We start from the raw sequence: 18,120 nt of genomic DNA, 5'->3' as shown, positions 1-18,120 counted from the left end.
GGTGGATTAATTTGTAGATCTTTTTTTTTGTTAAGCAAAGAAAGTGTAGAGAGGTGCGTCTTTTTCTCCTTACCAACAGAGCCTCTCAAAAGTAGTCCCCATTCTAGAGTTCTGGAGCTGGCTAGGTACAATCTTTTCAAGTCAAATCAAGTGGTAAAATCATAGCACTGATTGTTCTTTTCATCTAGCTAGTTCAATTGTCGGACAATACTATGGGCAAAATGAACAGTACTTGTGAAGTTTATACAAAATTCTGAAAGAGATTTATTTGTTTTTTTAAATGGTATGTAGTATTAAATTGATAACAGACACATAGTGTCACACCACCGGCCTATACGTCGAAACATACACAGCCACCAAAGCCAAGTATACACAAAATCTTATTACATCAAAAGAAGATAGAACTCTGTGTTTGTCTTGTGATAGATCTAACAACCGACGATCGAGTGTTTGTCTTAATTAGCGCCCGGTCTTGCGGTAAAGAGTGAGGCGAGGGCCACTTACTACGCTACTGGTGGCTAGACCGGTTACACTGGCTGATTAAGGCGCTGGCAAGCTTGTGATGTAGAGAGAAGGGAAGGGAAAGGCGTCCGAGGGTACGGTGGGGGAAGGGGAGAAGATGAGAGGGCGGGCGCCGGGACAAACAAATACATGGATTGAGAGGGCTGAACATCGTGCTTGAGTCTTGTCCTATATAATACTAATTCATGCATTCGGTGATTATTGTCATTTTAGAAATAAGCATGGACTCTAGAATACAACTTTGATCATTACTTTTTTCACATGAAATTAATAAGATAATATTTTTTCAATAAATATTTTTTAAACAATTTCGAATCAAAGTTGGTAAGCTTTGATTTTAAATGCATTGTATGTATTCACGGACGGATTTCGTATATATATGAACTTTCCTTTTTGACATATGTTTATAGTACCGCCCATCAGATTAGCTAATTAAGTCTGCCCTCCACTATATAAGAACTAGTGTGCATTACAAAATCGCACTGACATTCGATCAGAACATAATTCTATATGTGACTGTGTAGCGCTACACTTGATGGACAAGTGATCAGGCGGAAGCAGAATTAATTGGAGTCCAGCATGCATATGCATGCACCCCATTCACAATTCACTCCATAATTAATTAACACGCCGTCGATCAGGAACAAAACAATGATACACTTTTTGTTCTTGGACCATCTGCTTGTTGTAACGACAGAACTCCTCTCAGAAACATATGCATATGTAGGTTAGTTGTAGCTAGTGAGCCTGCAAGAGGGAGAGAAATTAAAGAAGATAATTAGGATCAGCCGGACACAAAGGCCCCACCGGTTGCGCAACTTGCTTGGGTCTGCAATTCTGCATCATCATGCATGTTCTCCTGCGATCGATGGAGTGTGACAATAATTCTTCTTCGGCCCTGCAGCAGCTAGCGAGACATGCATACCCAAGCCTCATTTCTGTTTTGTTTCCCCACGAGAAATGTGTAAAAAGGGAGAGAAGAGAAAGGGGATCGATGGGCCGGCAGTCAAACAAACAAAACATGAGAGGGACTAAGTACTACTCCAGTAATTAAGTATAGGCTGCCATAGGTAAAGGTAGCGGGTGGAGCAGAGGCTAATGATCATGTAACCACAGAACAATCTCACGCGCGCTAATCCCGATGGGAACATATCCACGCTGGAGCACACGACATTCCCTGCCTGCAGACTGTAGTTTGCTGCTGCTTTTGCTCCCAGGACGACACGTTCGCAGGCCGGCCGGCCGGGTCTCTGAAGATCACTCCGGATTAAACACTACTTAATTCAGTGGTGCCCAGGTGACCCATGTTGTTGGCCTGGCCACCATTAGGGAACAAGGTGTTCACTTTTCATGGCTATGTTTCTCATCTCTGCCTTTTCATGCATGGTTGATGTATAGGCAGACATTTCTGTGTCAGAGGAAATAGTACTCCTGGTCTCTGCTATATATAAAAAAGGTCAATTAAGAATGCATTCTGACGAAAAAAATATAATAGGGAATGTACACTGGCATTTAGTTGGCCTTAATTCGTTAACCCTGGAGAGACTGATCTGCATGGTTTGGTAGTCACGTTTTATCAGTTGTTGATGCACACCGAACATATACATACATATGATCGGCCTAGACAAACTTCTGAACTCTCTGGAGTCTGGACCATATTCTTTAATTTGAAGTACACCATGTACATATACATTCTCTCCGGCTAGGCTATGTGGATTCGACTCAGTTGGATCATCATGTGACTGCCACCGTACGCAGCCGCCGATCACCACATATTTCGCCATAAAGCGGGACGCTTTTCATCTGTCAACACAACATTGTTCGCTTGAACCTTTTTCTAGCTATAGCTGCTAGGCCAGTGCGATGGAACGGGAACATCAGCAGGCGCGCTAGACCGAGATCGGAAAGCTGTAACGGCACGCCATGTTTGGTTTCTTGGTTAAGGCTGATGACAATAACAGCATCTGCTACCCAGGCCAAAAAGTGCACTACTAGCTTAAACATATAACAGGATAAGCTTTGCATGCATAGCTGTTAGCCTGTTACGCTTCGGCCGTACGTACACAGTTATGTATAAATTAAACTACGGCTTAGGTTGTGTGGCCAATAACAGGACGTCCAGCTATATACAAATCATCGATCGTGCTACTCCTCTGATCGATGCATCCCAGAACTCTAGTACTGTATAATATCCATCCGATCTATCTATCTATAGCTAAGCTAGCTAAGCCTCCAATACTTATATTATACATACATTTAGTATGTACTCCGTACTTTAATTAATCAAGGCCCACACCGGCCAGTTTCTGTACATTAACATATCGTGGAACTGCTCACCCAAAAAAAAAACTCTATTCAGAAACTTCAGATATACTAGTAGTGCAATGCAATACAGAGTGTAAAGGCAAATACTATCCACACACACACACATACGTGTTCGCAGGAGAAGAAACGGGACGACCAAAGCCTGGGGCCGGCCGGCCAATTATACAAAACATGCACCAAATTGAACCGACCCTACCAGCTGAAACACGATCGATCGATGCGACGACTCTCCAATAAACCCTTCATTGGCCGGCCAGCTAGCCACTGTCTGAAAAACTCGACACGTACCGTACGTGGCTGCATGCAGCTAGGCAAAGGCGAATTAAAGACGACTGGAACCGAAAGGGCTTTACGTAGACGGTACACTACGCGTACACACATCGTCTCTGCGTACTCTACGGCGTTTGTGGCTACGAGGATTTCCACTTGTAATAAGTGGTTGCACACTTGCACGATGCCACGATCGAGCCTGTTCTGACAGGTTTTGTATGCACACGTATAGGTACGTATTTACATGTGGTGCAGGGAACAGCTAGCGCTTGTTTGGTGCATGTGCAATGTGCCCGTTCCTCATTGGCACAACTCGAAGTGTACACATGATGATCAGTATACGCTTTGTATTGAAGGTGCATGCAACCCTGCAGCACCAGCCAGGCAAAGTTTTTCAGATTTTCCCCCCCGATGGAAAGTTGTTTTTTCTTTTAGAGCAGTAGTACGTGAATCAAGCTAGCCGGGCGCTCGGTCGAGCTAGGCAGCGAAAGTCAAAAGCCGCAGAGAGCTAGAACTTTCTGAAAGAGTATACTTTCCCGGTGATGTGACGGGCATTACATCTACATGGATGATGATTTTACTTTCTGCTCTCTAAGCTGATGATCAGTACGTCTATGCACTTGATCGAAGCGTCGGCAGCCACAGCAAGATATGCACGAAAGGAAAAAAGATATGCATTATGGCATATGAATTCCAGTCCAGAAACGGTACTCGAGTACACATATAACGAACGAATGGATGCAACGTATTCATATGCTCCTCCACACACAGAAACGAGCTCGATCGATGACGGTTATCTATCTTTCTGCGCTTAGCTTTCGTACTGGTCGGTCCGGATCGATCGGCCATGCACGCGTATATATCTCCGGAACGTTATCTCTGGAATTCTTGCTGCAGGCCATGCATGCATATATACATGGATTGCACGGGCCGGCTAATTAAACCATCGATCGCTATCAAAATGGCGTCACTGCTCCACTCAATTTCCATCATTTGTGATCACATCATTTTACAGTAGTCGGTCATCAGATGGAAATTAATTAGTCACTGTAATAGTGGCAGAAAAGCTCGTGCCTGCGCGCGCGTCATCCGTATATATACGACGGTGAGATCAGAGCGCGGCACGTGCTAATTTAAACGGCCAACTCATGCACCAGCTGCAAGCTCGTGTGCTGTGGCAGCATGCTTCACGTACCCACTTGCCCGTATGTTTTCGTGCGTGGCAACTTAACACAACTCGGGGATTACTCTTTAATTTATGACCGCCACCCAAACACAGCCGCCAAAATACTCCCGTGAGAGGGGCTGTCGATCTGCGGGCCGGCCGGGGAGCAACACACATGCATGCAGCATACGAGACGTACATAGACCACCGTGTATGCATGCGGCAGAGTTGTCGCGAGCAGATTAAAGTGGGGCGGTGCAGTCTATTGACCCCGGAGACGGGAGAGCGGGCGTTCCACTGTGTTGCCTCCGTGACTATTTTCTGTTTTTTCTAGTCCTGTAAATATGCACTTCTCCTCCTAATCGAATGGCAAACGACTGCCGTTTCTTCAAAAACAAAATTAAGCTAGCCAGCGCGGATGGGGACGGCAGTGGCACGATCGTTCGTTGCCCATGCAAATAATGCGGTCGGTCCGAAAGCCCCAGGTTAAGCAACCGGCCCATGCCGTCGCCCGTCCAAAATCACTTTCATTATCCGGCCCGTTGCGCGACGCCGGCCGTACGTAGGCCCCGCTTCCCACCACCGCCGCGCATGCATAAAATAACTCGCTTCATTACTTGCTTAACCTGGCACGCGCACATCGATCCATCCATCCATCTTCACCAACGGTTAATCGGCTTTCGGCTTTCGGCTTTCGGGCATGCAAGGCGTCGGCCGGCCCGCCTCCTCCTTGAAACTGACCAGATTTTACTGCATGTCACTTCCTGTGCCTTTTCGTTTGGTGGCGATGGAGATGATACGAGAGCATCCAGAGCCAGCCTTCCTTTTGGCGTAAGCGGCAAAAAGGCTACCATATCACATAGCATGCACCGCTACCTAGCTGCCGTGACAGCAGTAACACTACAGTCTAGTATTGTATACTCCGCTAGCTTCGAGAAAAAGCTTGTCTCCTCTCCATCCTTTGCTTGGATTCTTTCTTCGATCTCTTCCCGTTCACGACCAGTACATGCTCTGGCCTGCCGATCCTTCCCCTACCATCATTGGCTCATTGCTCGATACGTATCCATACATTCCATTCAAGGGTAAGCATGGAACGCGCCAATGGTTACTTACCTACCCAGCTATCTCGACTTCTCGGTCGAGTACGAAACGACCGTTGCCTGCATGCATGCTGGGACAATGCGTGCGTGCTCTATCGATCAAATCGGCCGAATATACTCCGTAAAAGATCGATATATTGCGTTCTTAATTGATTGATGGCTCAAACAATCTTCTGCCGTGTCTCTTGTGGAACGGAGTGATGCCGGGGGCCGGCATGCAGTGCTGCCAGGGAAGAGAGCCATCGATGGATTTCGTGGACTAATAACCGGCGGAATGATATCGATCGATCGATTTCGTGACGACGAGCGATCGGACGGTGATGCGACCGGAATGATGCGGCTCGGAAAAGTTGAGAGTTGTTCACAGCAGCTAGCCACTCGCTCATAAGTACAGCTACTATACAGAGATCTTTCCTGATCTGGCCTAATGGCTCAGAAACGGTGCCGGCCGTGCATGACTGCAGGCTCGAGATCACCACTAAACCAGTATGCATCAACTAACGACAGATTCAGTTAAGCATGGTCAATTAGTTTGATCGATCGGCGGTCTATCTCTGCTTTGGACTTCTGCAATGCCCTTTGTCTGCTGCTCTGCCTTGCCCTGCTCTCAAGCAGTTGGGTGGCCGGCCGGGGCGGTGCGCGCCGTCTGCCGTGCCTTTGAGCTAGCGATCTGTCTCTGCTGGAATACGGATCACGGCCGAATCCAGACAGCCTTTGGCACGCCACGCACACGAGCGCGCTTCACCAAGCTTTTCCCGGCCGATCCATTTCTGCGCCTCCTCCACCATCGGGTCAGAAACTTAACGTGTGCTCCTTACACCAGCGTGGAGATCACAGACTCAGTACTTGTATCACACACGGTGGAGACCGATCGGCTGGCCGATCGATATGATCGATTCGGGGCGACTATAAGCTATATAGCCACCTAGCTCTCTGCGACTCTGACATGACCACTAGATAATACTGTAACCAGTTTCAAGCCAGCAATCGATCCATCTTTTCCTGCACTGCATAGTTACATGCCCTCCGCTCGCTCGCTGGATCTCATTTTTTCTTACCTTTCCCGGTTCCGCCACAGGTCTGTGAAGTGTGAACTGATCCCCATGGCATTCACACGCCAATTATAATAGAATGGTTGTGCTAGTACTCGTGGTGAAAAGCGGCATCCATTCCATCCATTGCTGCCCCACTCCGGGATGTTTTCATCTTGCGATCGATCGGCCACCCGGGCTTGCATGCGGCAGATCCATACATTGATTGCTACGTCTCTCGTTGGTGCTACTGCTAGTGCTAGCTAGAGGCTGCTGCTGTTACTGTTACGACCTTTCGTCTCTGCGACTCTTCTATCCGGTAATTATTCCCGGCGGTGATGGATCCATCGGGCGGGCGGGGGAACCTTGTTCTGCATTGCATTGACGTATGATGTGCTGCCCTTTTCGCTGTGCTCTCGCCCTGTTCTGGAGTACCACTACTCTACTGTGCATGCAGTGAGTGATTCGCTGTTTTCCCCTCTTTTTTCTGCTTTTGTTTACAAAGGGGGAGATGATTTCTCAACGAAAAAAATGGAAATATGAGATGCGTGTGTAAAGTAACAGAGTATAATGAAAAGACCGCTGAACTGAAAAGAGAGAGTGCTTCGAATCATGGGCCTTGAAAGTCCTTTTTATTTTGCTCTGGAAGTACGGAAGCGCCGAACTATCGGCTGGGTTGACCTGACTGGGCTTGCGAAATCGGCCCACACAAATGTTTCGTCTGTGTTTCCTCCTGGGCCGAGACTGCAAGACCCAGCCTGCTGTAGAGTTACTTCTTTTCCGCTTTTTCAATACTCCTGCAAACTTTCAAAGTATTGAAAAGTGTTCTCTTTTTTGCCATTGTGAAAGTAGTTGATCATGAAGAAACAAAGCTGGAGATACAGTCAAGCTTGCCAGCAGAAAATTAACCCTGCCCGTGCCTTGCACTAAGTACGTAACAAGTACTCATTCGTCCCAAAATAAGTGACGTGAATTTGTATAGATTTTTATGTAAATTAACGTCACTTGTTTCAGGACGGAGGGGCAGTCTTAGTCGTCGAGTCCCTCCGACAAGCAAAACTTCGTTACCTACGTCCTAGACTCGTAGCAGTTCGCTGGTGGGCCGGCACGTCTCAACAATTAATCGATACACCAAGACGTTTTACTCCAACCGCTCTGATACGGGACGAACGATGGGAAAAAGATCATGGAACAACATCTAGATTAATCTAGATATTAATCCAGCGGTTCTGATACGTCAACTGAGATTTAATTTCCCGCCTTAAAATCAGGCATCTGAGATATAATAAAACCTTTTATTAAACGAGGTAATTGCACCTCTCGCCCAACTACTTGAGAGGTCGGAGCATTTTTGTCCAACTTCCTGTAAACTGGGAAACTAGTCCTAAGCGTTGTGATGTTGTGCACGGTAGTCCAGATTAGCTCAATTGGACAGGTGGCAGCAACATAGACTCCAACTTTATCCAAAAATTTTGATTGTCCATTTAGGAAAAATAAAAAATTTGTCCTCGATTATTTCCAAAACTTGTTCCAATTTTTTTTTTGAAAGTTGGTCCTAAACTTTTGAAAGCCCATCCAAAATTTGTAGAAAACATGTCCCAGGTATTGTAAAGTCCATTAAAAATATATGAAAGTTTGTCTCGTTGTTTTTTCGTTTGTTCAAAAGAATTAAATGCTCTGTCCCAAAAAACAATTCAAAGCCCATTCAAAATTCTTGAAAGTTTGTCAGAAAAACTTAAAAGACCATTCCGTAAAATGGGGAATCATCCCAAATTTTGAAACTTGTTAAAAAATTGTCCCAACATTTTGCAACTTTTTTCCGAATTATGGAACATTGTATAAAAACTGTTGTGTGTCTAAATTTTTTGAAAGCCTGGCGCAAGTTCTTTTAACATTGCCTTCACATGAAAAATACCCCCTTGTCAGCTTTATGCATATGTTTTTGTTGCAAACTTTGCTACACAAATCAAGGGAGAGAAACCATGAGAATTCCGGTTTTTCGCTTGTTTCTTGCCTTAGATGTGGAAGTTGTTGTCTTATCTGTTGCCTTATGCGAGGGAGTTGTTCGCTTTAGTGATCCATGTTGAGGAAATAATTATGTTTGGGTGTGAGGAGGAGTATAAACCACCTCGAACTGCAAATTAATACAACCCCTGTTCCTAAACGTAAGAAGTCGTAGCTTTGTCCTGACTCAAACTTTTAAACTTTCACCAAGTTCATGGAAAGATCTACCAACATCTACGATTCAAAATTAGTTTCATTAAATCCATGATATATATTTTCATACTCCCTCCGTCCAACAAAAGATGTCTCAACTTTGACCAAATTTGAATGCATCTATGCACTAAGTCATGTCTAGATACATCCAAATTTTGACAAACTTGAGACATCTTTTGTTGGACGGAGGGAGTAGTATGCTTATTTGATACTTGAGATGTTGATACGTTTTATGTGAATTTGATCACACTTTAAGAAGTTTGACATAGCATTGACGGAGGGAGTAGATAATATAGACAATAACATCTTTATTTTAGGATCAAATACTCACGGGCTGTTTGGCTTGAGCACATAAATGCCATGCCAAAAATTTGGTTGCCAAAATATGGGTTGATGTTTCGGATGTGTTTGGTTTGCTACCAAAACATACCAAGCCAATTTTTTTGTCATTGACCAAAATTTGATGTTTGTCTGGATGGTGATCAAATATTTAGCCAGCCAATGTTCCATAGTTAACTTTAGTTCAATTTCTTTTACCAAAGATGGCTAACTCACGGGCTAGCAAAACCATAACCAATTATTTGGCTAGCAAAATTTTTGGTAGGGCAACTTTGTGGTCAAACCAAACAGCCCATTTGTTTGTCCATGAGTTAGCCAATTTTGACAAAAAAAATGTACTAGAGTTGGTAGTGGGGCATTGGCTTGCCAAAAAATTGGATTTCATCCAAACAACACCTAAATCTTGGTCAATGACCAAAAAATTGGCAGCTCAAAGTTTGGTCACCATCCAAACATACCCTCAAGGGTTTTTTTATTTCTGTGCCCCTTTTTTCTTAGCTGTACTCAGTTATACCCGAGGCCAGAAACAGTGCTCGCTGCTACACTTGTTTGTTTCGCGATTCCTCGCAAATGCCCTCACGGAGCACCTACTAACGGTCAAGCCCCTTTGACCGTTTGGTTCTGACGGGTGGGCCGAGGGGAGTGCTGACAGGTGGGCCCAGAGCCGCGTTTCTAGCATGTGGGGCTGCGAGGAGACAGTGCAAGCTGGGAGGTCTTAACGGGTCTGGTTACCTTACATGCGGGCGACGTCCTGACAGGTGGAGTCGGTCCACTTAACTTACATGTGGGGCTCCATAAAAAAATGACAGGTGGGTCCGTCGTCTATCTCTCTCATCCCTTTCCCAAATACACCCCCGCCCCCGCTCCGTCGCCTATCTCTCTCATCCCTTTCCCAAATACGCCCCCGCCCCCGCCAAATACGCCTCCGTGCTCGCCCTGGCTACTACGCCGCCAGATACGCCTCCGTGAGCTCGCCGGCGAGACTTGCGAAGGGAAGCCTATCTCTCTCATCCCTTCCCCAAATACGCCACCGCCCCGCAAAATACACCTCCGTGCTCGTCCTGGCAACGGCGCCGCCAGATACGCCTCCGTGGGCTCACCGGTGAGACTTGCGAAGGAAAGCCTATCTCTCTCATCCCTTTCCCAAATACGCCGCCGCCCCTGCCAAATACGCCTCCGTGCTCGCCCTGGCAACGGGGCCGCTAGATACGCCTCGGTGGGCTCGTCTGAAAGATCGGTATGGTCTACTAGAGGGGGGTGAATAGGAGACTAACAAACTTTAATTTTTCTTTTTCTTGAAAGATACAAACACTTAATCCTAGGGCTTTCTAGATTCTCTAAAGTGAATGCAACCCTAGTATGAAGTGCAATAGCCAAAGCAAAGTATAGGCAATGAAGTAAAGCAAGTAAGTAAACGGGCAAGTATGATAACACACGCGAAGACGAAGATTTCATCGGAGTTCCACCTATTGGGATCGGTGTACGTCTCCGTTTGGAGGAGTGCTCTACCACAAAGGGAGAGACGACACGAAGGCTCACTCTCTTCTCCAACTCACCACACCACAAAGGTGGGATGAGCTCTCACAACACCACAAAGGCGAAGTGAGTTCCACTAATGGCTTCCTTGAAGGCGAGTGCCGAACCTTTACAAACAAGGAGAAGGGCACGAATCCACAATTAAATTGGAGGCTCCTTCCCAAATCCTCAAACACCTCCTCATAAGATTGGAGTGCTTGAAGAGACATCTTCCGGCTAGAGATCACAAAATCTCAAGAATAACAAAATCCACCAAGGAAAACAAGGGGAATCAACTTTTGATTTGGTGAAACCCTAGATCGAGCTCTTCTCAACATTTCCTCAAAGTATTAGCTAGGGGGAAGCACTAGGGAGAGAGATCTCGAGATTTGAAATTTTGGAGGTGAAGAACGCTTGCAGGAATGGAGTAACGAACCGTTGGGGACGAAGACCCTCTTTTATAGGATCCCCGATTTCTGCCCGTTATGTGCAATTTCTGCACAGGGCGGTACTATCGCGAGCGGTAGTGCAGCACCGGTACGGTGCCAGTGCCGCTATATGTCAGTAGCGTTTTGCTACCTCATAGCACTGGTGCGGTACCGGGGCGGTACTCTCGCGACCGGTACTACCGGCCTGGGATGACCGGTACTGCCGCCCTGGATAGGAAAAACAGGGAAAACCCTTTGGTTCAAGAATAGGTTTTAGCTAATCTTCACTGATGAGATTGAGGCTATCTGGTGGGTGCAATTTGGTGGTTGTGTGTACGTGAAATTGATTCACCCTAGCCTTTCCAGATGGACTCTCTCTTTATAGTACGGATTTTTCTACGACTCAATATAAATAAAAAGCCGTAAATTCTTCTACGCTTCTTTCCTTTGAGGGCAACGAACCGCTTTGCTTGATTCTATATAATTTCTGAAAACACTTAGCATACGGTTAGTCCACATATTAAGTTGTCATTAACACCAAAACTCATTAGAGATCGAAATGTCCTTTCATCGTCGGCGAGACTTGCGAAGGGAAGCGGCGTCTACATAGCCTAATCGAAGAAAGCAAATTCTACCCGAGGCTACACTTGTTATGGAAGCGATCACATCACAGGCAGTTCAATAAAGCGGTTCATCATCATAGAGCAATTCATCATCATAGAACATGCAGTACAAATTCTAACAATTAACGGCATTCATATAAAACTTTACAATTAACGGCATTCATATAAAACTTTACAATTAACGGCATTCACATAAAACGACACGGCTGATCACTCCTGGCCGCCCGCTTCCTCCACCGCTGCCACGCCAGGCTCGGCAGGCCCCTCCACAGGCGCCACCTCCGGCACGACGTACGGGATGCCGTGCATCTGGCCGACGTGGGGGAACGTGTTCACCGTGTTGGTCTACACGTTGTACAGCATGAATGCGATAAACTCGCATCCACACCAATACACGCGGCCAAGGAGGTACTCGGCGTCGTGGCTGTTGGTGAGGTGCACGACGATGGCCGTGTCGATGCCATCCTCTCGGAGCTGCTCCACGCGGTACATTGGAGGGCCTACGGCCTCCCGGTGTGGAGGAAGTCCCTGACCAGCGCCATCGGGCTCCTGCTGCGCGACATCGCCCACACCTGGAGCGTACGCTCCACAAGCACGCCCGGTGGGAACAACTGCTCCTCCGTGAGGGGCGGCGGGTTGACGGTGCGGCCTTGGAATGCCATTGCTCGTCGGTTAACCGCACAGAAGAAGTGGAGAGAGGTCAAGATGTGTACAAGAAGGAGAAGAATAGAAAGAATTAGTTCCATGGCGCCAGGTTAAATAGCGATGGTAACGGGAAGGGGAGTGGTTTCCAGTGATGAGTGTTGGGTGGTGGGCTTTAAAAGCGGTTTGCATGAATGCTCGGGACTCTACGCCGGAGCGGTTTGACTTGCGGAGGCGTGCGCGGCGGCCTTGCATGGGAAACCGGCGTGCGTGGGCGGTTGCAGGGACTCGCATGGGAAACTGATGTGTTCCCGCGCGCCCTCTGGCCTTCAATATTTCTTAACTAATAGGGAGCTTGACTTGCGGAGGCGTGCAAAAGTTTCTCGAAAGAGCTCTGTGCCTATATATTACGTGCCATCATTACAGCCTTTCATCTAGCCTTCTTCTCTCATACCAAAAAGATCCATCGACATGGCGCGGTAGTCTGGGGACTTCTTCCAGTGTCAAGATGGCAAGGATAGTCAAAATGTGGATATCCATGGATATCCAGCCCATGGATCGCGGATATGGATCGGGTTTTCAATCCATGGATATCCACGAATGGATACCCGCCAACTCATGGAGCGGGCACAGATATCGTATTTGATCCATGGATAACCATGGATACCCGGTATTTATTAAAATAAATAAATTACTGACATGTGGATCCACTACTCGATAGATGTATCTTCCGTTGCTGCAATAAAGTACTCCCTCCGTAAGTGTCCTCGCCTCCCAAATCCACGTTACTTATTTCGGGACGGAGGGAGTACTTATATGGTCTTTTGGTTAATATAGATTATAAATCGGTGATCGGTCATCCACGTAAGTGTCATCTATTGAGGTATTTTGAGCAGCAATATCTTATTTTTGGATTATTATTATTATTATTGTTGAACACAAAGTAATATAAGTATATATCTAGTAATCCAATGAGCTTTCGCATAGTTATGATATGAATTTTTGCCGTGTAAACTCCGCCACACCTTAAAATTTATCCTGTGTCCACCACAAATTTGAGTCACTTAATATTGGACGGAGGGAGTATATTGCATGGATATGGATACTCCATGGATACTCGGATAACCGGTGGATATGGATGTGGATATTGTTTTGCATTCAAAGATATTTTCGTGGATGGATAGTTGGTCTGGTGATGGATATGGATATGGATATGGATTTGGTCGACCCGTCTAAACCTGCCCCGTTGCCATCCTGATTCCAGTGCTCCTCCATTGAAGCACTGAATAGGGAGATCGACGGAGAGAGTCCGTACCGACGGACGACATTCTTGACTTCATCGGACGAAGATGAAGTCCGTAGTAGGCAGCGCTGCAATGGCCGCTGTGGTCGTGGACGCCGCCGATCTCCACCACGGCGTCGAACTCCGCCTCCGCCTCCGCCTCCGCCTAAGTCTGGCGTCAAGCGAGACGGCCGTAAAAGGAAGGCCGTGTCTCCATCGCCGGCCCAGCCTGCTCCTCCGCCGGTGGTACGTCAACCGGCCCCGCAACCTGCACCCCAGCCACCGCCTCTTCCACCGCCGTCGCCTCCAGCAGCTCCTACGGCCCTGCTATCGCGCCGTGCGTCGCCGCCACCGCCACCCTCGTCGCCTCCGCCGCCGCTGCGGACGGTACAAGTCTCCGTGGAAGTGCTCCGATCGTTGATCGGTACATTGAAGACATGTACCAAGGCCTTGGAGAAGATCAACAGGAGCGTGGAATAAAATTCCATATGTATTTTTCCCTTTTTTATATATTTCTATATATATGGGAAATGCATTTTGGCCTGTACCTTCACGTACATCCCCCGCCGTCTGATCTCCACGCGATTCGCACCGGGCGGACTAGGGGTTCACATTTTGCGCTGGTAGGTGCCTACGTGCGTGGCTGGTGTCGAGCCCGATGCATAGCTCACCTCCGTCAGTGTCCACGTACTTTCCCCTCATTTTCAGGCCGCATCCCACTAAAGCCCCACGTCACGCTCCCGTCCACTCCCCTTGGCTGCTCCATCTTTCCTCCATACCGTCCCCATCGCCCTGAGATTCGGCACGCCGGCAAACCCGCGTACGAAATCTCCCCCACCAGTCTGACCATTCCGGCCATCTCCCGTCGCTGGATCCAGCTGACATTTTCTTTCGTTTCTCACAGCAGCACGAATTGACATGTAAGACTTGGATATGGGTCGACCTGGTGATAGATTATGTCGACGCCATGGTGGAGTATGAAGACCGATGAACACCCAGCTGGAGCGGAAGACCGATGAGCTCGCTGGCGTTAGATTTGAGCTGAACCTGCTGCGCCGCCGGATGGAGATTGAGATTCTTCAGTACGAGTCCAAGGTGGCCATCCTGGAACGCGGGGCTCACAAGATGAGGACTTTTCGCTCACTGGTCTCTGTTCTTGTTTTGATGTTGCTTGTAGCGCCAGTTAATTGCTCCACGATTGTCAACTGGGCGCTTTTGGTGACGGTAGGAGCTATGTACGCAAATCAGGCTGCTGCAAGACCAATTCTGTTAGGTTAATTTGGCTTCCCTTTTTCAATTCTGTATGTGGGCGCCCCGCTAATGGCAATTGGGGGCGCAGGCTATGCAATTCAAGTCACGTGAGTCGCAGGTAAAATCTGATTTTTATTTTTGTCTCTGTCGTAAACTACAGCATTAAGCACATCGAATTTGGGGTCTGATTACGCCGCCGGGGGGATTTTGCAATTGTAGTTTCTGATTTTTCATGGATTTTGCAATGAAGATGCATGTTCAAGATTTTGTGTCTTCCGATCAGCGTAATTGCCACCTTTTGCTTGTCTTCCGATTGTAATAATCAATCGAGAGAAAAGCAGCCGGTAAGAATCATGATTTGGAGTAAACAGAGTATCAGAAACGTTTTGTGATCGACTCAACACAGAAACAGACGAGCAGACAAGCTATAATGCTACGAGCAAACAAACTTGGCACAAAATAAAAATATATATGGTTCAGGTTCGCAGCCAAACGTGGTTTCAACAGAACAAAAATCAGGCCAAGATGACAGGGTTCAGATTGTCGTCTTAACACCTGACAGACCAACAGCCAAGCTAGATATTACAAGCAAAACAACTTGGCACAAAACACATGCTACTGACAACAGACCACGACACAATTGTTGGTCTGATTAACTTGAAACAAATTATGGCAGCCCGATCAACCGCACCCTGTTCAATTCTGAAGTTCAACAGCACGCGTAGCTGAATTGCTCCCCTGCCCCTTGCACCTGCTACATCGGTTCTTCAGCGTGCCTTCTTGCTAGCCCATCTTCCGGCCGTTGAGGTTGCCCTTCCTTGCAAGAGCGGGTTGCCGGATTGCGTCCCGGCTTCCTGCAGAAAACAGATTGCTTCGGTAAATCTTCAAAGAAATACATACATTCAGTGGGATCAAACCAGCTGGCTTCAGAGCCAACACTTCTGGCCCTAACATTTTCCAATTGAGCAGGAGTAGCGATTTCACTAGTTCAATCAAACAGCCTACCGTTACCACATCACATTTCGGGGGCAGCATCTAATTAAATGTACCCACCAAACAGACTTAAGAGCAAATAAGCCTAAAAGAAGAGGTAGCCTGATCAAACGTTATGATGCAGGGGACATGAGCAGAGCATGGCAAACAAATAAGGAGTAGCTTTTTTCTCGGAACGGACATGAATCGGGGATTGTTTTGGGTGTTTCGTTTTTACCTCTTTTGTACCGAGGTGACTCGGGTTCTTCGATTCCTGCACTCCAAGCCTCTTCCGCATGCGCCGACAAAGCTCCAGCGCCGGCAGCTCCGACGCCAGGCACGACTCCCGTGCCGTCTGCTCCACCAAGGACAGGTTCGTGGGGGCAGGCCCCGGTCTCTTCTCCGCCAACGCCAAACTCTCCATCGCCAGCGGCAGCTGCCCACTCGGCAGCCAGCAGCTCGTGAACTGGCCGTCAGCTACCGCGCCCGTCGCATCTCCAGCAAACTCGGCCTGGCGTGGAATCCACCTCCCCGCCCATCTGACCTTCAGATCGAAAAGCAAAATCAGCTAGCTAGGACGCGAGACGGCAGGAACCAGATTGGGGACAAGACAAGATGGGGAGAAGTTGCGGTCTCTGGTGTTCCTGCCGTCAGGCATTAGGTTGTCGGCGGGGTAGTCGGATTCCAGGATGTCGACGCCAGCTCCAAACGCACCTCCGTCGGGACCAGGAACAACGAGACCGGCCCCCTCACCGGCCATCTGATATTGACAGAGAATAGCAGATAATCTCGGCCGCCAGGCGGCACAAGATTTGGGGGATAGGATGCAAAACCAGATTGCAGCCCCCGCGGCATCTACCAACCACAGGAAACCGCCAAACGAACCAAAGCTGTACTAACCTTCGGTTTGCCGGAGTAGGCGGCCGGCGTCCTCTTCCTTCACTGCAGCGTCGCCGCAGCGAAATAGCGGCGTGTTGGGGAGCGCTTTTTTTTGGCCTGCAACGTGGTGGAGCCGGAGGGCTCTAGTCGCGTCGTCAAAATGGAGGGGCCCACGGAGGAAGGGGGGCCTTGGAGGTCGTGGCCTAGCCTGAGGCCTAGCAGCCCACCCTCGCCCTCATTTCCGTCGTGTCCGCGATCCCGGGGACAGGACAGGTTCTGATATCGGGGAAAGCGCTACTACTCGTGGCAGGGGCTGCGCGACCGAGACCTACCGCTGCACCCCGGAACCAACGCGTGCGAATCTTGATGTGACAACTAGCGATATATATCGGCGGCTGAGGCCGACGGGAGTGAGCATCCGGGACCTCCTCCCGATGCGCTCCCCGGCTACCACCTTCTTCCCCCGGCGCAGGCCAGCGAGCGGGGGCGCAGGCCGACGCGAGAGAGCCCGCGACGAGCTACCTGCCGTCGCGGGCGAGCGGACCTTCTTCTCCGGCGCGGGCGAGCAAGCGGCGGCGAAGGCAATCGGTAGTTCTATGATATATTTTGAACCGCTTGTCGGAATGATGCAAATTATACGGAATTGGAAAGTTATGAACCAAGCGCAACTTTTTTGTTTATAACGTTTTTGCTAATTTTTAACGGTTTAAGAGCGGTTTGCAAATTACCGTCCGCCGGATTACGACCAAACAAAAAACAGCGGATGGTATTTTTATGATATATTTTGAAACACTTGTCGGAATGATGCAAATGATACGGCGTTGGAAAGCTATGAACTAGGCGCAACTTTTTCGTGTATAAAGGTTTTGCCAATTCCTTACGGTTTAAGAGCAGATTTCGAATTACCGTCCGCTGTTCGAAATCGTCAGAAAATTCACTGGGTATAAACGAGGAAGATATAAGCGGCGGAGGTTTAGAGACCGCCAGGAAGTTCACACTCTATAAAACGGAAGTACTCGTGTATCGATGGAAGTTCAGAACGTTCACGCCCGTAGAACTCATTGTTCTTTAACGCGGGCAACAAATACAGTCGGCGGAGCTTCAGAGACCGTGAGAAAGTTCACAGTTTATGAAACGGAAGTTCACTCGTGTGGTACGCTGGAAAGTTCATGCTGAGAAGTTCACTAGCTACTTCATGGGAGTTCGCTTGTTTAGACTGAGAAGTACAGATGCCCTTTCGTTTAGACTGAAAAGTTCACTAGCTAGTTTCATGGGAGTTGGCAAATTTATTTGGGAAGTTCACTAGCTGGCACGCTGCAAAAACAGGTGTGTAGTAGCCTTGTTAATCTGGATTTGCAAAACTTCCTCGCCAAAAATCTTGTACCAGGGAAGTTCACGGTCTATAAAATAAGAAGTTCACACTTGTATTTAGGGAAGTTCAGTACATTCACGTCCGGACACCTCCTCCTTCTCCGGGGCGGGCAAAATATTACAACCGACGGAGGTTCAGAGACCATCAGGAAGTTCACAGTCTATAAAACAGAAGTTCACCCGTGTAT

The 18,120-nt window shown here is 47.9% G+C and overlaps 2 long non-coding RNA genes across 4 annotated transcripts; one reads left to right on the top strand and one right to left on the bottom strand.

Annotated features, from left to right (window-relative positions):
- Positions 1-14,125: 14,125 nt before the first annotated feature.
- On the top strand, positions 14,126-14,901 carry LOC104581896. Its single transcript, XR_730118.2, has 2 exons — positions 14,126-14,279; positions 14,364-14,901. It is a non-coding gene; the product is annotated as an uncharacterized LOC104581896 (long non-coding RNA).
- A 258-nt stretch (positions 14,902-15,159) lies between these two features.
- Positions 15,160-16,906, bottom strand: LOC100833830. Of its 3 annotated transcripts, none has more exons than XR_001407620.2 (3): positions 16,583-16,906; positions 15,921-16,442; positions 15,160-15,564 (listed from the first exon to the last, which is right to left on the bottom strand). It is a non-coding gene; the product is annotated as an uncharacterized LOC100833830 (long non-coding RNA). The 3 variants fall into 3 exon arrangements; XR_730117.3 differs by having other exon boundaries at positions 15,921-16,226; positions 16,583-16,897; XR_002961558.1 differs by having other exon boundaries at positions 15,921-16,897.
- Positions 16,907-18,120: the final 1,214 nt, after the last annotated feature.

This window comes from Brachypodium distachyon, chromosome 1 (genome assembly GCF_000005505.3).
Source record: "Brachypodium distachyon strain Bd21 chromosome 1, Brachypodium_distachyon_v3.0, whole genome shotgun sequence".
Classification (NCBI taxonomy): domain Eukaryota; kingdom Viridiplantae; phylum Streptophyta; class Magnoliopsida; order Poales; family Poaceae; genus Brachypodium; species Brachypodium distachyon.
Note: the sequence above shows the minus strand (reverse complement) of the source record. Positions and strands in the feature narration are given on the sequence as shown.